Source organism: Protopterus annectens, chromosome 15.part0 (assembly GCF_019279795.1).
Source record: "Protopterus annectens isolate FY-2018-M chromosome 15.part0, PAN1.0, whole genome shotgun sequence".
NCBI classification, from domain to species: domain Eukaryota; kingdom Metazoa; phylum Chordata; order Ceratodontiformes; family Protopteridae; genus Protopterus; species Protopterus annectens.
In genome coordinates, this window is record NC_056749.1 from 350683323 (window position 1) to 350706032 (window position 22710).

The 22710-nt window shown below is 40.2% G+C and overlaps 1 protein-coding gene across 1 annotated transcript in view; it reads right to left on the bottom strand.

The window, feature by feature from the left end:
• The window catches only part of AR (androgen receptor), a 659717-nt gene that overhangs the window by 402182 nt on the left and 234825 nt on the right, over positions 1–22710 (bottom strand). The gene's annotated exons all lie outside the window — the stretch shown is intronic.

Here is a 22710-nt window from a genome sequence, read left to right on the forward strand (position 1 = left end):
AGCCGATATGTTCTGGCGATACTTTATGCGACATCAATGTTCAGTGAGGTTTAGGTATTTGCCCTTTCTCCATTGTTGTACAATCATGGAGTTTTATTTATTTTTATTTATTTTACATTTGTTTACCAGGAGAGTCCGACTGGGCATAAAACCCTTCTTCAGCGGAGGTCGGGGAGAAAAGCTCCATTGTTAGTAGACTATTACGTTAGTAGAAAGAAAATCATATAATACAGTAATGAAAAAATAGTAACAGACATTCATAACGGTAAAAAGACTAAAACAGAATAAATTGGTCAAGTGTGAAACAAGACTAATAATCTTATATAACAATGCTTCTAGAAAACAGTTGTTACAGTAGCAGCAGGTAGTGACATTGTATACAATGAGAGTGCAATTACGATACTTAGTCTTATATACAGGTAGCAAAGCAAAATGAAGACTTAACATCTGATAGATATTAACAGTGAGAAAGAAAAAACAGCATAAGGTAATCATATGACTTAAATTCAATGCTCATTACATATGCAATTAAAATTTTAAAATTGGTTAGTTGGGGCTACCCATGCCCAATACATGTACAAGTCCAGGAATTGGTGAGGTGGGCTTTAATGTGATGCTTGAAGTTTTTTAAGCTAGTTATAGTTCTGATTTCAAGTGGTAAGGTATTCCACAGTTTAGCAATGTAGTAGGAGTATAGAGAGTCACCAGAGCTATTTTTACTCCTGGTTACTTCAATTAGAGCTTTATTAGTGGATCTTAGTGGATGGGTATGTATATGGGAATTGAAGAGGCCTTGTAGAGCTGGTGTTTTTTTTCAGATTAATAGTACATTTGGTGGGCAGTAGAGGGTTGTGTGAGCATGAGTTGGTGGGGTAGTTCTAACCAAGATAGTTGTCTTAGGGCTTTACAATGATGGGTTCTAGGAAGACAACTAGTAGCAAATTTAACTATCTTATTATAGCAGGCATCTAGCTTGGTTAGGTCTGATTTGGAGAGGTCGGTAAAGATGGGTGAGGCATATAGTAAAGTTGACAGAAGATAAGTTCTGGCTGTGGTTATTCTAGAGTTTGTGGTTAGGTAGTTTCTGCATCTGTATAAGGTACCTATTTTCTTGTGTACTTTTTTTTACAGTCTGGGCAATGTGTAAGTCGAACTTCAGATTTTGATCAATAACAACACCGAGAAGTTGGTTGGATGGTACTGGTTCGATCAGTCTTATTAGTGGATGTGATGTTGAAGTAATTGGATTGGGTTTTGAATTTAGTGGAGTGGCAGAGCATAAATGTTTAGTTTTATTTGGGTTCAAGATTAATTGGGCATCTGCCAACCATGATTCAGTAGCATTGAAGGATGTTTGGGTTAAGTTCTGTAGTTCAGGTAAGAGTTGGGGCAGAACATATGACAGTGGAATCATCTGCATACTGTAAAAGTGTGGCTAGAGTTGTAGCATTATGGAGTTTATTTGTAGTTTATGGAGTTCTTGTATATAAGTAGCAGGGGGTGTGGGGAGCATCTCCTTTCATGGTGACTGCAAGGGCAAAAAACAGGTTTTATTTTTTTGTGGGGTATTTAGATATTTTGAGTTTCAATCTTTTTATATCAATATTTTTTTATTTTCAAGATTCTGAGTATTTGATTATAACACTCCTATAATATACATATACATACATACATACACACGTACATACAAAGAACAAGTGACAAGTATGAACAGTGTCTGGATTCACAGAAGGGTTTCCAGTGGGAGTGGGGGTACATTAGTGTTCAGCTTTGAGCCTACTGTTGTACATACCTGCGATGTACTCCATTAGCAATCAGGTGAGTAGGGACACATCACCAAAGCCATCTGCTCTATCCAGACGTTGAGGCATTGCAAGCATACTCTGAGTAAGAATGCCAATAAATGGGGGAACGGAAAAGAATGCAAAACTGAAGGCACATGGAATGAAACTAAGTACAGGCAAGACAGATGTCATGGCAGCAAATGAGAAAAACTTGAGATATAGTGAAAACAGAGGAAGAGGTTAACAGTTTCAGCTATCTAGTAGCTGAGGAGAGGGAAAGTCTGAATGAGGAAGTCAAACATATAACCACAAGTGCTGCAGCCAGTTGGCATGGAGTACTATGGCAGTGTGACACTGAAGATTGCCAAAGAAGATGAAAAGTAAGGTTTACAAAACAGTGGTGTGACCAGTGTTTCTGTATGAAACAGAAACCTTGGTAGCGAAGACACAGCAACTGAAAAAGCTACAGGGAACAGAGATGAAGCACCTGGGCAGGTGGTAAGATGCACATTGTGAGACAGATGAAGAAATGATAACACCACTGTAGAAGCCAAAGTAGTTACAATTGTAGAGAAGGTCAAAGAGAAGAGATTACGCTGGTTTAGGTACCTAGCAGGAAAGTAGCAGCAGATCTAGTGAAGAAAATTTGGGAAAGACAGGAAGATGGCATGGGTAAATAAAGACATCCAGCCAAGAGCTGGATTGCATGAGAGAAGACCTACGACAGTCAAGCATGACAGCCAAAGAAGGTAGGAGATTGGCATCAAATCAAGAGGGGTGGCAACAGTTAATGCAACACCCTAACCCCGTGCACAAAAAAATGGGGAAAAGAGGCTTTAGGATGATGACAACAGTCTCCTCTGTACTTAGCCTAGTTATTAACAGCAATTACATTTGGCTGCACAAAACGAAGCTGCAACAAAGTCTGCTAAATCCTAGAATCAGTCATTGTTTGCCACTCTGGCATATTTGTTCAATGAAGCAGCATGTGGTTTGTGGCATCCTAAAAGCCAATCTCCTCAAGCATATGCTATTTCAGAGTTACTATATGTAAAAAGAAGGTACAGAAACTCTGGGAATCTTGTCTCAGAGTTACTATATGTAAAAAGAAGGTACAGAAACTCTGGGAATCTTGTCTCGGAGTTACTATATGTAAAAAGAAGGTACAGACACTCTGGGAATCTTGTCTCAGAGTTACTATATGTAAAAAGAAGGTACAGAAACTGGGAATCTTGTCTCGGAGTTACTATATGTAAAAAGAAGGTACAGAAACTCTGGGAATCTTGTCTCAGAGTTACTATATGTAAAAAGAAGGTACAGAAACTCTGGGAATCTTGTCTCAGAGTTACTATATGTAAAAAGAAGGTACAGACACTCTGGGAATCTTGTCTCAGAGTTACTCTATGTAAAAAGAAAGTACAGAAACTCTGGGAATTTTGTCTCAGATTTACTATATGTAAAAAGAAAGTACAGAAACTCTGGGAATCTTGTCTCAGAGTTACTATATGTAAAAAGAAGGTACAGAAACTCTGGGAATCTTGTCTCAGAGTTACTATATGTAAAAAGAAGGTATAGAAATGCTGTGTTTTTGATTATTTTCTTGTCATTTTACTGGTCCACATTTTAAAGTTACCTGGATGGTTGTCCCCCCAGTTTTGGAAGTTAAATTTGACAAATCTTCACAAACTGTTAGACTTCAACAAAGAATAACAGCCAAAATCCTGAGTAACCTGCACTTTCTTATATAAATTCTTAAAAAGGATTTCTTTAATATCTTATAGCTATATTTATGACAAAGATGCTTTTCTGAAGTATTACGCCTGAGGCCACAAATACACACAAATGCGCGCACACACACACACACACACACACACACACACACACACACACACACACACACACACACTTTTAAAATAAAAACTGTTTATCATTGTAGAGCTACAAAACCTACAAAAAGAATGGTACAAAAGTGCACTGAAGCTGCACCATAGACAACTTTTGTTGAATTGATGTTACAACAGTTCTCTAGAGAAAGTGGACTGGCTATAAAGAAGCAATGCTGAGAACAGTGACAGAATGGCAAATACAGTCATCAATATGGCTGCCCCCCAAAAAACATAGCCGAGTATACTGCTGCGTGATAGGACAGACAAAAACACCAACTCATAGTCTGAAGGAAATTTTCCATAGAAGGCTATGTGGGTACCATCTGCATGCATTCCTCTGCATTCTAAAGGATATAAAATAAATGGCATTATCCTGTTACAAGAAGTGGAAGGTTTCCAATCCACTACAGTTAAGTGACTTAAGATGTAGTGTATAAGATACCTTTAATATAGCATAAAATGAGGATCACTGCTTAGTATACTGAAAAAAAGGGGAATTCAGTATTTAATGCTCATAACCCTGCCAACAGCCTTCAAACATCTAATGAACCCAATGAAGCAGGCAATGCAAAGTATTTGTTCTATAACAAATTAGACAAACCCAGAAAACCCTGAATATGGAGGTCAGCACATTTTGTACAGACATCTTCCATCAGAATGACCTACACCATAAATTCCAAGGTTTGTAAATGAACTGGAGGCCAATTGCAATGAAACAGACTACCATCATCCCCATGGAAATGGAGACTGAAATTATTCCTTTATTTTCTCCATGAGATCAAGATTCACATCCCTAATGGCAACTGAAAGAAGGTAAAAGTAGCTGGAAAAGTTAACATAAATTATGAATGTAAACAAAAGCCTCAGGTACAGACAAAATCACATTAGGATGTCTTAGCCTGGCATCCGTATTCATTTTTATGCTACCACTCCTACACATTAAAAAAATTCAGGAAAAGCAGCATGGCTCCCAAGTGTGCAACGTTCGGCTGCAGCCTCTTAATGACATCCACTTTCTGGAAGTGTACCAAGTTTAGCAGTTGGAGACAGCTGGCAGTTATGTTACAGGGCTGTTATTACTCACACACATAAGTCAAAATTACTTATGCTCATTGTCGGCTCTAAATCAAGCACTGTAGGTGACCTGCCAAGCAAAGCATATGAACTTGTAATTTTACTTGCTGTGAACTCCAGATATCACTGCATAATCAGTACATTATGTGCATCATTAAAGTGACGTTACAGCTTCACCATATAGAAAACAAGTAATATAATTTTATCTGAAAGGCATTTTGTAGCCTTAAACTCTATATACCATGATAAAAAGAAAGATAAGCCTTTAATTAATACATGAAAGTAATACAACGTTCTAGAGCACTGTTGCCTAAAAATTCTATGTTAGATCCCAGTTTTTATATTTGCTCTACTTCTTCAAAATGCAGAAAGGGCTGATTGGCACAAAATAACTACGAGATTCAATGATGCGTGTTGAGAAGACGTCACCCTGGGACCCAGAAAATGAATTGTACTGCAAACTTTGTATTCATCAAATGTTACTACATTTGACAGTAACACAAATGTTCTTCCTGGGAGCTGTCGATAAACTGGGTGACAAACAGCTAATGACTCAAAAAACAATTTTTTCCACTCAAAAAAGATTTGGTTATGGAGACAATAGGTAACCCGCCTCAGCATCAAGAAGCACAGTGAGAACCTAACTGGAATAAAATAAAAATGGCTGGCTTCAAATGCACTCATCTGAAAATATGTACAGAAGTTTGGAAAACTAAGGGAAAAAGCAGGAGGTGTAATATGGGTACTTGCCAGCTTCAGGGAGTTTTGGACATCACCTTTCTTCTCTCTCACTCTTCCATGTAATTCACAGAAAGCTTACTTTTTGAGAAAGTACACATTAAGAAAAAGCCACGGTCTCTGTCTGCACATGAAGGAAGCCAAGCCAGCTGCCTGAAGGTAGAATAACTGTCTTTATACAGCCATAAAGATTATAAAATGTACTTGTTCACATTTCAGTGTATTTGTTCATATTCCTTCATTTGCCTGTCTGTCATTCAAAACAAGCAATATTTATTTTGATTTTTGAATGTACCTGAGAGGAGTATACAGCCAAGATAAACACTGCAAAACTATACACATACATGTCAATCCTCAACAACTTTTTTTTTTGGCTGTGACTATAACGTGTGTGTGTGTGTGTGTGTGTGTGTGTGTGTGTGTGTGTGTGTGTGTGTGTGTGTGTGTGTGTGTGTGTGTTTGTTGTTTTGCTCCTGGGATGTCTGCAGAAATTTACAGTTGTCCAGTAAAGGGAAATGCCTGAGTATGTGTTTTGAGAATAATTAGCATTGTTATTATCAGATTTAAGTATTCATTCTGTGAGAAAAGCTTAAATATAGTTTTCCTACTACAACAGATGAGGGTATGACAGTAAAAATTGGTTCATAGGTAGGTACTAGGCTATAGGCCCTGGGGCTTACATAAGCCTTGCCAAAAAGGTTCCCTGGCTTTCACCACCCAAGAAAATTATTTTCCTGTGCTCCTGTCAAGCAGTGCCGCAGAAGTAATCCCGGGGGTGAATTTTCTATTTTCCATCCAGTCGTCAAGATTTTTCTTAAAGAGGGGCAATGAGGATCTTTGCTTGACAGGAATGGGTAGTTTGTGCCAGAGTATGGGAAGTCTCTGGGACAGAAATCTATCCTTCCAGCATGTTCTGTTTATTGTAGTGATAAGGTTTAGGTCCCTGGAGCATGTGGTTCGGAGAGACTGATAATGGAGAATTGAAGAATATTCATTCATATGTTTCAAGCTGAAAGCCATGAGTTTTAGAAGTTATCTTCTATGATAAAATAGAAACTCAAACAGAAGATGGAAAGACCTGTCAAGATGAAGTTCAAATCTCAAAAAAAGAGAGAGGTTCTTCAAAAGAGGACAGGAATGCTGAAATCCTTTATGAAACTGTCTGCCCAGTTAGTGCACAGCCATAGTCTTCCCCTCCATAAGGTCACATTGAAAAAGTTGGTATACACATTCTGCATATGGAAAAATTGAACCCAAAAGCAAACCAGTACCTGAGGTGGTTCAGTGCCATTATCATACTAACTGACTGGGGCAGCACATAATATGTGCCCTCCATAACAGAAACTACCTTCCACTCAGAGGAATAAGTCTGACAAGTGGAAGGTTTTCTAACAGTTTGATTACTGCTGACACACTATTTGAGTGGTCTAGTAAGATGAAAGAATCAGTGCACTGAAGTGGAGACAGCTGTTGCTCCAGATGTTGGAGACTTATCTGGCTTGGACTGTTTCCACTACTGCTCGGAACCCAAACATCTGACCTTTTGGCATCCAGTAGGGTAATTATGATGAGATATTATGAAATTTGCAATTAGACTTGGAATCAAAGAGAATGAGAAGAAGACAAAGGAATTGCCATAATTATGAATTAATGTATCAGTCATCAGCTTTCTCTTATTATATGGTGCATCAGGACAAGAGGGTGAGGACAGCATTCTCTTGAGTGACACAAAGGTTGTACTCTTAGGTGTTCCAGTCTGGGAAACTTGGACCCAGCAACCCTACCCAATCTTCACTTCCAGAACAGAAATTAAGAGGTGTTTCTGGGAGGCCTTCAATATGTTTATTCCCTAGCATCTGAACAACTGCAAGAATGGTGTTTATGTTTCCGTTTCAATGTCATATTCCCATCAGTCACCCTTCTGCACAGGTAGGGTAAAGGCATTTGCTAGCCTCTTTATTTACATGCCGCATGTCAAAAAGACTAACGGAATAAATCTAGGAGTATGGTCTTACCTTTGTCCCCAGAACCTATAAATCAAGAAGTATTAAAGACAGCTCCTGCTGGTTTATACACAGCTCCCTATCCAAGGGAAGCAGAAGCTATAGTGTGCTGTCCACCCCACCTAAGAGGCACCCATCATAAGCACCTTTGCCTTATTTTGACAGTAGCATGGAAAGGCTCACAGGAAGATTGGTGGGACTGCCCACCACTGAAAGGCCCAGCAACAGGAGTCCGAACACAGAAGAAGAAGATGACCTGTAAACAAATGCTTGCCACTGACACCTCAACTGTAATGCAAAACTGACATCCTTATTAGTGCAAAAGGCTCCATGGAGATTATGGTTACAGTAAAACCAAGAAGATATAGAATGGTAAAACTGGACTCATTGTAGTATTTTCAAATAGGCTGTCAATAATATTACCACCTGTATTCTCTCTCTCTCTCTCTCTCTCTACAGACCAGAATGACCAACACTGGTGACCATCCAGCACCATCCCAGTGAAGGTAATCCTTTGGGATGGATGCAGGAATGAATTTCCACAGTTTATGGAGACCTCTAGGGCCTTAAACTATGACAGTATCCAAGCCAAAGGAGTTTTTCAAAGATTCAACCAACAGTTAGTCTTCCAAAAAGGACAACGCATGAAGGTCCTTCTCCTGCAAAGCCTCTGACATAACTGCTAGCACCTTCGTAAACACTCTGGCTGCACAGCAGATATTAAACAGCAGTAGCACTCTATAGTGTGAGTGGAGGCCACCTAAAGCAAATCAAAGTAGACTTTTATGTGTATTCCAGACACTGTTATACCAGAAAGTATACTATATGATATCTTGGCACACTTTGACAGCGCAGGCATGTCCACCTACATGGTCAACAGCTGAACACGATGTACAGGATGTGCTCATAAAATCACTAAGGACAATAAAAAGCCTTCTATCTGCTTCAGAAGTAGAAAAACATGGAAGTACAATCTGTGGCCTCATTCTGAAGAATAAACAGTCTCCTGTCAGCTTGATGACTTGGTGATAAGATGTCTGCTTTAAAGCTCAAGGCTCTAGGTTTCAATTAAAGCCCAGGGGTCTAAGCCTCTACCTATAATGCTGTCATCAACTATCTGGAGTTTGCATAGCCTTTGTCTGCACAAGTTTTCACTGGATACTCCAATTTCCTCCAACCACCTAATACATGCTGGTTGACAAGCAACCCTGAATTGACTATAAGTTTGTATATGATGAACTTAATCTTCTCCTTTTGGCTCACATCAAAGCTGAATAAGATCCACAGACTAGCCTAATTAACCAATTCACAAGAATAAAAGAAAAACTATAACTGGAGAGAGCACTGTGCTGGTTGTAGATCTGGCATTACAATACATTCATTAAGGGTGAATTTTCAAACCTATGAGGTTAGACTGCAGCATATTTCAAACAACTATTTGTTATTAAGGATCTGACCTATGAGCTCTAGCATGCTTGAAGTCGCAGGGAATTCTCTTCACCTTCAGATACAGCAATAGACTAAAAACAATAAACTAAGAAAATCTCTGGCCTTTTTTGGACAAGGGATGGTGTCTTGTTACCATATGAGTGGTTCTGATTTCCAAGGTAGCTTCTTTCGACTTTCCTGGTGGTGCTCTTATTCTGAAGGAATTCCCGATTTCTTGCAGTTTGTTGAAAGTTACAGAAGTTATTAAACTTTACCTATTGAAGCTGAAGAAATATTAGGAGCCGTTCGTGTCTTCAAAATGTTTTATTGATTGGTGAGATGGATGAGCACTTCTCCAAATCAAATCTTAGTTTATTGCTGTAATTCTCACTCTAACTCTCTAAGAAGCGAATGTGATTTAATGCTGGGAACACCAGGAACTGGAAGACACACTTTTGGATTAACAATTCCACTAAACTCAAGGAGAGGCCCAGGAAAAAGAGTCATTCTTCCAGAATGCAACCACCAAGCACAGAACAAGACTGAAAGAATCATTTCCTGGGAGCAGGGCAGTTGCGCAAGTTGTCCGGCCATTCAAAGGGGGTAACAGTGGTGGTTAATTCCAGAAAAATACTTCAGGGTGGTTGTCAGGAGTGCACTTCTCAAAGGCTGCTTGTAGATCCCCGCAGCAGAAATATGAAGATGAACTCAACCCACCGCTATTTCGGGTGGAGATTTTTGACACAAAGGGACTACATCCAGGAGAGTGAGATTGGTACATTCCCTAAATATCCTTCAACTTCTCATTACACTCAGTCAGTGGCCTAGAGCCAACTTACCAATCCTCTTCCAATTAACACCTTCCTAACATCTAAATTGTCAGTATTTTCACCTGATCTCTACTTCTCTTGACTATCTCCAATGACATCTAGCAACAAAGTGCTTTGCTGATTCATTCTATGTTCCTTAGTACTTCATGTTTCTGAATACTTTATTTTGCCATCCCTCACTCCTCTGGCCATTTCCTTCACTACTACCACTATGCACACTTTGGTGACTTTCAGTTTTCTTGCCTTTTCGCAAGTCTTTTTTCTTCAGCTTGGTCATCACCTACACACTGTTTTTATCCTCCATTATCTGTTCTTGTTTTCATTAACACCTCCTTATTACTATATTTAGATAAGATGGATGCCTCTACTTCCCACACTCCTTTATTTTCCTGATTCAGAGAATATATTCCCTCCTCTTGATCCTTCCTTTTTTTCTCTTACCTCTTTTTCTCCACTATGTTTATCTGTCCATCAATCAGGCAAGTGCAGCTCCACCATACCCCCTTCATGCAAGGGTCCATCTTATTCTTCAGAGCAGGGGCCACTCTCTCATGGGTGGATAAACAAGGTCAGGGGAACATCAAATTGTCCCAGAACTGTGGAATGACACTAAGCCACTTGATCACACTGTCATCTGGATGACTCTGTTTAATTCCTTACTTTAACTCCCATTGCTCTGCACTACCCTGGAGTGCAGCTGGGAATCCCATAATGCCACTTGATGCATGCTCCAATCCTGGACAACATGTGAAATGAGCATGCTGCGTAGTGGGTAGTTGTCTCTGCACCTTTCTGCTGCCCTGTTCCACATACCAAGCCATCCCTGTGAGTCAGTACTACAACAGAATGGGCTGCTCTCCTCCACCTAGGATGCTCAAGCTGTCACTGGCCTCTCCTCTCATCCTCCTCAGATGGCTTCTCTAGTGCTCAAACCCAGGTCCCTCTATGTCAAGTAGCCAGCATTCCCATTCTTATTACTTGCTGTCCCTAATGTCATCACTCCCTGTCATCATTCCACATTATTTCTCATTATGCTAATTAATAGATTTGAATGCTATAGTTATTTAGTCTCAGATTCCTGTTTAAGTTGAACTTCCAGAAAATACTGCAGGAATCATGTACCACCAATGGACAAGACTGCTCTCTGACTTTTTCATTTGTATGCATGATACCTCCTTTACACAGATGAGGATTAAGTAAAGGATATTCCCACCTTTCCTGCTGAAGTTTTCATGTTCTAACGTGATGTCGGGCATGGTTCTGCTATGAAACACCAACTTCCTAAAGGTTATGTTTCAAAAGAATGCCCAAAAAATGCCCAAAAACAAATGGAGGAAAAAAAACTCTTTTTTTCCTTGTTTTTTTGCATTGCAGTGAGCCCAGCTGCACCCTCAATGAGATCCCCAGATGTTATATATACCAAATGTATGGCTGCACTAACTTGATGAAGGAGAAATCTCCCTAAAAAGTGCATCACTGGCGGTACACAATTAGAAATCACTCCGGCAATTATTTATTACGCAGAAAAGCATCCGGCCTTACACCGTTCACCTTTTTTCTTTTTTTTTTCTGTGGGCTGACGTGCGAGGAACTTATTTTCCTGATTGTGTAGGCGCGAGGCTCATAAAGGGTACGAGATATAAGACAAACAGGACTAGATCTACTGGTGCTGTAGGTATGTGCACACTGACTCCCTCTGTTGGCACTTTGAGGAATATTATATGTACACCATCGCTCAACATCCCTACCTATATGTCAAACTTTTCAGCCTTTTTAGGGTAGACAACCTCTACTGAAAAGCACAACATTTCCCCTTCTATTAAAAATGCATTTGTATTTATACCAATAACATGTTTGCAGTGTTTCCACAAGTTAACAGTATCAAAGTTGCTTTTTTTTTCAAACTTTGAGTTGTTATAACAATTCCAAGGAACGCTGTTCTGTGTATGTGTCCTCCATGTTTTCAGGTATAATTAAACCTTCCTAAGTTAAGAACAGGAGCCAAGAAACTGTATCATACATCCAGACCCTCATAAGTTATGTTCCTATGTTGTGATTAATTACCTATTAGTAGAAGTAAGAATAATGCAACAGGCATAAAATGTACCTAAAGTTATATCAAATTGCATACCTTTGCTATTCAAGTATTTATGCACATGACCATAGTGACAACAAAATTAACAGATATCTTTACTAAAGAAACAACATGCGTCTAAAACCCAAATAAAACACTGCAACTTTTTTTAAACTGTATACCTTAACAGAAAGAAAGAAAAAAAACTACTGGAAAATTTAATTAAAGATGTGCACTGTAAGTAAGGAAGAAACACAAATCAAATGTAGCAAATTACTTAGGAATATGAACTCCAAATAGTCATAATAGTTATTCAAGGCAAAATGTGGAATAATAAAACAATAACTAATTGCAAAAGCGTAGATTGGGTTCACTATCTCATATGTTAATAAGAATAAGACAACCGAGGTGAATAACTTGCCTGTTACTCTTGCTATGATCAAAAGCTTTTAGTATTTTCACAGAAAAAACAAACATATGCCTCATAATGTTTCTATGAGAAACTAAGAAGTCAAAGAATTAAGTATGCAACTTTACGGTGCTCTAAGAAATTAGGCTTACGCTTGCCAAATATCAAAAAATATTGTAATGCAGCACAGACAGATGTCCTTGAGAAGTTATCATCAGGCATTGGAGCATTGCGAAGAACGGCTGAAATGTAACACTTAATACTTTGGAAGGCTTAGTGCACATGAGAAAAGGGTGCAACTAACGAACACTGAGATGGATAAAGCATACACTATCTGGAAGTGTGAAAACAAATTAAACACAGAATGGATGGAATACATATTTTGCAAACATGCTTTAATCCCAGTGGTGTATACATTGATTGCTTAACTGGGGGGGGGGGGGGGCAGAAGAATCTAATGTAACCATAACATCATATAAGGAAATGCAGAAAACTTTTAGCTAAGAGGAAAAACATTATTTGAAGTTTTTTTTTTTTCAATAAACGCACATTGTAAAAATTGAGTAATAAAATCCCAAAAGAAACAGAACTAAAGGAAAGGACGTAACATTTTTCAGTGATGAAGTCATGAAAGTGTATCAGTTTCTAAAAAAGAAGCCAGACAGAAGAAATATAAATTATGCATAGAAAATGCAACTCAACACTCTGCACTTAATTTACAACAAAAGGATGAGAGGCAAATCTGGAATTAAATAGTGGCATCAGTACAATTCTCTGATTGCAGTAATCCAACTGGCTTAATAATGTTTTTTCATGTATAAAATATTGAAGCAACAACCTACAAGAAATGCAGCTTAACCGATTACATTAAAGAAACGGAATTTCCTCGAGTTGTTGTGTCTTTCGGCTTATCCGGGTTAGGGGTCACCACAGCAGAACTCCAGTTCGCTAATGTTTGGTAGTGGATTTTTACATGCCGAGTTACCAGCCCTGACGCACAACCTTCAACGAAGGCACGCTCATTCACGCATGCCTCCACACAGAAGACGCTCTAGCTGAGAATCGAACGGGACAACGTCTTGCTGTGAGGCGACAACGCTACCACAGCACAAAACAAACAAACAAGCAAACAAAAAGATTCAAAACATCTTCAGGAATTTTTTAGACAAGTTTCTACCACATAAAACAGTTCTGTTACCTATCTGCATTCAAATTAATTACCCATTTTTAAATTAAATGTACTCAGTTCAGCATCTGCTCACATTGACAGAGACAGTTATAATGTGTACATCAGCCTCATTGCATATGCTGTATTATGTGTATAACATGGGTCAATGCAATTTATTTTAAAAAATAGATTTTAAAACAAATGAGTAAGACATTTCTTTCTAGTGTGGTCATAATGGTGTGAAAGACACAACAACTCGAGGAAATTCCGTTTCTTTAATGTAATCGGTTAACCATCAAGGGTTAACAATACCAGCTGGTCCAGTGGTGTAGAGGGATAAAGCCCTGACTATGACCCAGTTAACCCAGGTTCAATTAGCAGCTCAGGTGACTGACTGAGCAGTAGTGAGGGATGGGTATGCCTGTCTGAACTGGGAATGCATTAGATGGTGATGCTCCCTTCTGAATGTGTTGCCCAAAGAGGGGAGTTACCATCAGATGTAATCAATGAGTGTGGGAGGCCTGACATAGAGTGGGTAGGACATATAAAAAAACCCTCCTCCCAGGACAGATGCAAAGATGGTCAAGCCCCCAAGACATCCTTTGGATCCACAACCAGCTCCAGTAGTACCAGAGTAAGTCGGGGGCGGGGGGGGAGTTGGATCCACGACCAGATCCAGCAGTACCAGAGTAAGTCGGGGGGGGGGGGGATAAGCTAGCAGACCCAGACAGGACATGGGCCAGTTATATGATGTCCCAAAGAAGATCAAAAAATGCTATGACTGTCATTATACACTTGCAATAATCCACCATATTTTCTCAAAAAATAATTTATTTTATGAGGGAAGGAGAAAACTCCTGAAGCAAAATCAGGGGTGTCTCTGACTTAAAAATAAAAACACTAAAACACTGACAGTTAAAGCTAAGCATAAAAAGTGTCAGAAAGGTACAACTTAAGCACTTAGTAAAACAGCAAATTTCACAGCATGGACATAATGTAAACCTGTAGTAACAGTAGTGTGTACAGTACGGTTCTGTAAGAACAGTTCTGCACTACAGTAAAATGAAACAATGTAATTCAGTTTTACACAGTTGTCAAGTGAGATAAAAATAGAATTCAGAAGCCATTTGTAAAACCAAGTTTTATGTATATCCTCTCACATTTTATTTTGTGAACTGCTGGTAGTAATTTTATGTCACAATAACTAAAGACTTGTATAAAATAAAAATTCATGGACATTCAGAGGCCATGTAGTTGGAAAACTGTAATGTGTCATCTGCACATATCCTACTGATCTCCTTTCACATAGGGTTAAGGTATTACACAGTGGTGGCCTGGTCTCTCTGTGACTTTATGCTTTTTTAAACTATGTGGCTTTTCTGTGTGACCTGTTTTCCCTGGTACAAATACATTTTACATCTCTATAAGCTACACGGTAATCCCTCTGCCACGCACATAGGGCATTACTCTGTAATGCCAGTGGCCAAGGATTCATGGACCTTGGTCTGACAGCTTGGTGGTTGATTTACGTCAAACAGACTACTTACTCTCCTCCTTACTGAAGAGTGACTGGTTCTCTAGAATGCAGTGATGCCACATGGAAAGACTATGGGAAGAGACTGCACGAAGATGGGTGTGACAGAGTCGATGATGAACAAGTGAAAGCTCGTCCTGGTGAGTGTCATGCCAGCAACAAGTTTCAGTTATTACCCAGTTTAAGTAAAGATTATCTGAAAACCTCTTAGGTCAAGAATGGACATAGACCTAATTACAGTCTGTTGGAGGGGGGCAGTAATCTGTGACGGGCATATAAAACAAGCATTCCCCTCTGATCCTGCAGAAAATGCCACCAATAGCTGCTCCGACTTTATTAGAGATTTGGTCCTGTTTAAGTAGAATCTTAGTTGTGTATGTCCAAGGAACGCAGAATCCACTCCCCCTTGTTTTGCAGATTTGGGTAAAAAGTTGGCAGGTGAATAGTTTGGTTAAGAGCCACACTGGATACCACCTTAGGCTTAAAGGAAGGATTGGTCCTGAGGGATACCCTGTCCGGGTAAAATGTAATAAAAGGCTCCACAGCCATGAGGGCCTGTAGTTCTGAAACCCTTCTTGCTGAAGTGATTGCCAGAAGGAAAGCTGTTTTACAGGATAAAATCTTTATATCCACAGTAGCTGCTGGTTCAAATGGAGGCAGGGTGAGCTTTTCCAACATAAAATTGAGGTCCCATGCAGGAGTTGGTGATCTTCTGGGAGGCCTTACATTTTTGGCCCCTCTAAGGTACTGTTTTAGCAGAGGATGAGAAAAGATGGGAGGCTTTGTGTTGTAATGAGCCGAAATGGCAGAGGCATGGATTTTTAAAGATGAAATAACAGGCCCTTGTCAAGTATCACAGTCAAGTATTGTAAAATCTTGAGGAATATTTGGCTTTGCTGTGTCAGTCCCTTGTGCTTGGTTCCAAGCACAGAATCTCTTCCATTTATCAGCGTAAGATTTTCTAGTACTAGGCCTTCTGGCTTCCAAAATGACATCCATCACAGATTTACTGAGAGGTGTTGCTTGAACAATTACATGATCAGCCATGCTGCCAAGTTCAGAGTTTGGAGCTGATTGTGCAGAATTTGATTGCTCTGCTGAGACAGTAGATGAGGTATTTGAGGCAAGTACCAAGGAGGGAGTTGAGACATATTCCTTAGAATTGGGTACCAGTGCTGGCGAGGCCAGTCCGGGGCAATTAGGATCATTTTTGGTTTTTCCTGCCTGAACTTTAGTAAGACCTTGGGAAGAAGAGGCAGAGGAGGATAGGTGTAGACTGATAGGTTTTTCCAATTGAAGGATAGGGCATCCACTTTCCATGCTTGCCTGTGATAAGTCCTTGTGCAGAATTTGTCCAGCTGATCATTCTGGGGAGAGGCAAATAGATCTATGTCCGGACTCCCCCATTTCTCTGTTATCATGCTGAAGAATTGTGGATCGGGTTTCCACACGCGAGGGTCCATAAGATTTCTGCTTAGGTCTTCTGCCAGAGTATTTTGTTTTCCTGGCAGGAATTGAGCTTGAAGATGTACTTGGTAAGTCAAGGCTGTGTCCCACAATGCCATGGCTAGTCTGCAAAGGGGATAGGAATGTGTACCCCCCTGCTTGTTTATGTACCACATGACCGTTGTGTTGTCCGTCTTTATCAGTAGTTGTCCTGGATGAAGTAAGTCCTTGAAGGCTGTCAGGGCATTCTGAACAGCTAACATCTCTTTCTGGTTGATATGCAGATGCATTTGTTTTGGGTTCCATATGCCCTGAATGCATCTCCCCGCCAGGTGGGCCCCCCAAGCATAGTCTGATGCATCTGTAGTTAGGGTTTGGGTGGCAGGGGGTAGAGTGAAAAACCGTCCCGTGTTCTGGTGACATGTCTCTGCCCACCAAAGAAACTCCTGTTGTAGGCAGGGAATGAGAGGAATAATTGTTTCCAGACTGTGACAATGTTGACTCCATAAACTTTTTAGATACCACTGTAGTTCCCTCATATGCAGTCTTGCATATGGAATTAGTAGAATGCAGGATGCCATGAAGCCTAAAGCCTGCAGAATTTGTCTTGCAGATAATTGGGTTTTTGTTGCCATCTGTTTGAAGTAAATAGTCAGTTGCCTTTGTCTGGCATAAGGTAAGCCATCTGGGCAGTTGTATTCAAGCTTGCACCCAGGAATGTAATCTTTTTGAGAGGGTACCAGTTGTGATTTCTTTTCGTTTATTGTGTACCCTAGGCATGTTAGAAGCCTTTTTACAAACGCCAGATGTTGAAGAAGAATGTCTGTTTTCTGTTTGAATGAGACAGTCATCCAAGTAAGGATATATTTGTATGCTTCTTTGTCTGCAAAATGCAATTACTGGTGCCAGACACTTTGTAAAGACCCTGGGCGCAGTAGATAAGCCAAAGGGCAGTGCAGAAAATTGGTAATGTATAAAACCAGCCTTGAAGCGGAGGTATCTTCTGCACAATTCCCTTATTGGGATATGCAGTTATGCCTCTTTAAAGTCTAGAGTCACTAACCAAGCGTTCTTGCCCAGCATGGGCAGAAGCTGTTGCAAAGTCAGCATTTTGAATGTTGGGATGTCCAAGAATGTGTTCAAAATCGATAAATCCAGTATTGGGTGCCAAGCATTGTCTTTTCTGGGTACCAAGAACAGTCTTGAGTAAAACCCTTGCCCTTTTTCCTGTTCTGGTACTGGCTGAATAGCCCCCATATCCATAAGGGAAGTAACTTGTTTCTGTGCCTTTGCCCATTGATTTGGTGGCAGGTCTGGCCAACCGTTTGGAATTGGGAATGTATGGAAATGAAATCTGTATCCCTGGGATACTATGTTTAATACCCACTTGTCCTGAGTTATTAACTGCCAATTTTGAGCATGAAGTGCTAATTTTCCCCCTAAGGGGGCTGCCAAAAGATAAGTGCTTGGTGATGGCAGAGGGAAGTCATTGAGAATGTTTACTGTAGGGTTGTGCTTTGTTTCCTCCAGATTTCGAGGTAGAGGCACACCATTGCTTTGACCTGTAAGAACCCTGTGATTGGTATTTAGAGCCTTTTGAGCACCTGGATTTGCCCCATGAGGCTCAGCCAGACACAGGAAAGGACCAATTTTTTGCAGGCCAGTGTCGACTAAATCTTGGTGGCTGCACTTGTAAGAAGTCTTTTACAGCTTGCACAGACTTGGCTTTGTCTTCCATTTTCTTTAAAACCTCTTCTGCCTTATTCCCAAACAGAGTATCATGCTGTAAAGGTGCAACGAACAATTTAGCTTTAACATGATCAGGCAGATTTTGCTTCTTGAGCCAGGCATGCCTTCTAATCATAGATCCAGTAACTGTGGCCCTGCAGGAGGCCTCCAAGGAATCAAAACCACATTGCAAAGTATGCTTTCCAACCTGTTCTGCTGCATGCAATAATTCCTGTAATTCTTTATTTTCCACACATTCAGAAATCAACATCATTTTCTGCTTCAATAATCCCATAACATGCTGTTGATATTTAAGCATATGAAACTGGCAGTTTAAGGCCCTAATTGCCAAGGTTGCAGACGTATAAACCTTCTTTCCCCATCTATCCAGTGCCCTGGAATCTCTATCAGAGGGGGTAGGATTCTTAGCTGTTGAGGCCTTTACATCTTTGGGACCCTGTGAGATAGTTTCAGGGTCAGCAGCAGGATTTTTGAATAAAAATTTGTGGGAGTCAGGAACCCTGTAATATCTGTCTGGCTTACTAGGAGCCGGAGGTAGGGAATCTGGAGCCATGCTTGATTCCGAAAACACATCACCAACAATGTCTAATACAGGAGGTATGGCCAAAGGCCTATGCTGAGGAAGAAGAAGGAAATCCCTAAGCCTCTTTTTTGATTCTGAGAAATCCTGACTCTCCCAATGAAAATGTTCCCTCAAAGTATGCAAGGTGTCTCCAAAAGAATAATCTTCAAGAGGAGATGCAGATGGGATGGATTCCTCTGCATCTGAATCCTCATAGGGTGGTATAGAAAATTTCTGATCAGAAGAGGAATCAGAAGAAACAGAAACCTGATCTGAAGATTCATAATCAGTGTATTGCCTAGACCTCTTATCGGGGGGGGGTACCCCTGATCAAGGTAATTAAGTCTTCAGCCATTTTGATCATCTGTTTTTTGGGCATAGAGGCCTGAGCACGTGGCTCATGCTTCGTTTTTTTAGCCTTAGAAGTTGCTTTTGTCTTTGTTTTTGAAGCTGCCGTCGGTTTTATATAGAAATGCTGAGGCCTGAAAACACCCTCAGAAGCCAGTGCCTGCTCAGCGGCTACGGATCCATCCGAGGGAGAGACATCCGCGGGTACAATACTCTGAGAATCTCGCGGCATACCGGACTCCACATGGGTCTCGGTAGAGGCCTGCGACTCGAAAGTAGCGGGTATCAGGGGCTGCGAAAGAGCCTCACTGAGTACCGGCGAACCGGCAACTGGCTTAGGAGAAGCTTTGTCGTCAGTTTTGGACCTCGACGATCTGTCTCTGTCCTTTTCTTTGCGTTTTTTGTGAACTCTGGTAGTCGGATTGCTATCCAATGACATTTCAGGGTAGTTACATCCGTTTCCAAAATATTTTAAAGCAAAGATATTCCGATGCTTAATAGTGCATTGGTTAAATCTAGCACAAAACCAACAGCAAGGCACGTTATGATCTGGGCCTAGGCAAGGAATACAGTACAAATGGAAATCTTTATGAGGCATTTGCTTCCTACAAGTAATGCAATTATTAACTTTTACTGACATCGGTAAGGAGCAAGAAAAAGTTTCCCCAACGAGGTACTTAGCTTTAATTGAAGACTTCGGTTCTGAAACTCGAATGTGAAAATTTCAGGAGTCGGCCGACCGGCACTTGCGAACTGCTTCTGCTTCGGGCACTGCACGGCAAGAAAGACGAAAGAAAATGGCGTCGGCTGCATGTTTTATACCCCTGACGACCTGATGTCATGGAAGAGGAGACAGCAACCGACGCAGGACCCAAGACTTTGATATTCAGGCCAACTGAGGGCAACCTGCCAGCAGATTACCCAAATGTAATGACTGCAACAGTGAAACGCGAAGAACATCCGCCGCACTTATCTGAAGGCAGGAGCGCTCTGTTCAACATGATCTTGTAATGTATATTATATTTTAAAAACAGTATGTAATGTTAAGAAACAGATTCACATCACAGGATTAAAAGAAGAACAGCAGGCAAATCCTACAGGTTTTCATTATGGTATGCATCAATATATGGTACTGACTTTGTGTTATTAAAATCTGTAGCCATGCTGTACAAAAATATAGGACTGCAAAATGGCAACTGTCACCTCTGTGGTAAAGAAACTCTTCTGATTCTAACATATGCCAGTGTTTACTTGGTTTTAATCTGAACAGCCCACAGAAAATGTTATTAAACATTGACTTATAATGGAGACCTTTCCCTACAGCTACATAAAAAGCTGAATACTTACGACATAAATCATTTTCAAGTGTTTTACTAAGACTTGTTTTCTTTAACATTTAATACCGTATTGTGTATCTGTAGCAGTCTCAGTCCTCAACAGGAAGAGCCTTTGCCTTGGATGTAGAAGGCTGTGGGTTCTGCTCCCACACCAGGTAGTTGGATTAAGTTTCCAATACTGACACTGCAGTGCTGCACTAGTGAGTTTGTTGACCTTCGGATGAGACATTAAACTGAGGTCCCATATGCCTGTGTTGGTGGTAGCTCGGGTATATGTAAAATATCCCATGGCAACCATTAAAAAGAGGAGGAGAATTTCCCTGATGCCCTGGCCAAATTTCCTCTTTTAGTATAAATACCACCTTGGGTATCTCCTAAAAAGAAGCCATTGGCCCAGTGGAACAAACCCAGTCAACAAAGTGTAAATAAATAAAAATTTGGTTGGGTTGCTATATTCCAGTTGGTGAAATTGAACACATATGTAAATGTTGTGTATGTAATTACACCCCAGTGGAAGGATATTAGCCGAGTTGGTTAGGTTTTCTTTCACGTCATATTGCACTGCCTCACTTTAATGTACATATGTGTGTGTTATGTATTTTGCTGTACATCATCTATCAAAGTTAAAGGTAATCCATAAATTACTAGGAGAACAGTGTTTAGTTGTCTGTAAAGGTGCCATGCCCAGATGGTACAAGTAAGCATATGGCCACTCAAATTTCTTTTTGCACTGTAACAGAGCCATAGACAAGATTTTCAGGTATGCATGTCAGCTGTCAGAATGTAGTCCCCCTTTCATAACTATAGCCTCTACCCTCAGACTCTGCGTATATGAAAAAAGCCATTTTAGAAAAATATATAACTATAAATCATGATAAAAATGGAAATTAAAAAAAAAAAATAATTCTCGTACATGATCACTGCAAAATATAAATTGCTTTTAAAATGCCTACTTCATGGCATTCATTGTGTATGCCTAGTTATGACAAAGCTTCAAAATCCTAATGCCCCCGAAACATTTTCCACCATACTCGTTCTTCAGCACACAGGGCTGTTACTACAGCCATTTCAGAGGAATATAGAAAATATTTTGCAAATCAGAAAAAGTGTTATACCATTTGATTTCATTGGTCCCCTCTTTCTCCTCTTTCTATCTTAATCGTTGCAGAAGAGTGCCTGCTATGCCAGTGGTCCTACCTTTAAAACTACAGAAGCATGCCATTAATGAGGAATGACTGCACAGACTCAAGTACCACTTTGCTGCGTTGGCCCTGCTAGGTTGTTTTTTTTTTTTTTTTTTTCGTGGCTAGCATGCCCCTCCCCCCACTTTTTTTGTGGGATTAAAAGGACATACTTGTTTGGGACTCTGTGGCAGTGAAGCATCTGCTGTTCCTCAGTGCTCCTTGTTGTCAAAATTTCGTGACCATCTTACTCTCTTAGCCTAGGACAACAGTTCTCCACCCCCAACACAAACACACACACACACACACACACACACACACACACACACACACTTAACAGATCAGTCCACTAGGTCAGTGAAGCTGGGATGCAGAGAAGGGGATAAGAGTCTGGAGCATCATCACTGCTGTCTACAAAGACTGCAACTCGGATTTATCTTACTGCATCCTAACTTCTGCTTGTGTACTGAATGTTGCAGGAACAGAAGAGTGGGCAATGGGTACTGCAAGTAGTTGCATCCACTTCCACAGTGATGTGCTTCCTTAACAGCCAGCTGTCACTGGACATAGTGAGGTCCAGATTTCCATATAATATATATAGTTTAACTGCAGAACAAAAACTTAAAGATAATAGTGCAGAATTTTCACAACACTTAACTGAAATCTTGCTAAAAGATGCTGCGCCAAACAAGCTTTCAGAAATAATGCTAAAAGCCATACAGCCTGTTTTGTACTACCTTCTGCGCCATAATCCAACAGTCCTAATAACAATAATGACTCTCAAGTAAAACTCCAGTAGTTACACTCTGCTTCAGCAGGAGACAGGGACTGTATCTACAGTATACTGATGGTCTCAGGAAGAATCTTTTCTCAATACAGTAGATAGTCGATTATCCAAATGAATTGGGACCTATGGTAGTTTGGATAATCAAACTGTTCTGATAAACATATAATTGAACCGGATTTAAAAAAAACATCTAAAATCTTCTGCACGCAGGGAATACAGTGGACAACAAGGAATATTTTTCACACAAGTGGGTTACAAGCTCAAAATACATGCACAAGTGAATACACATAACGCTTACATGTTCAAACTTTACGGATTTTCCTACCTGAAAACTTTGGAAGGCTGCATTCAGATAATTGACGTTTCGGATAA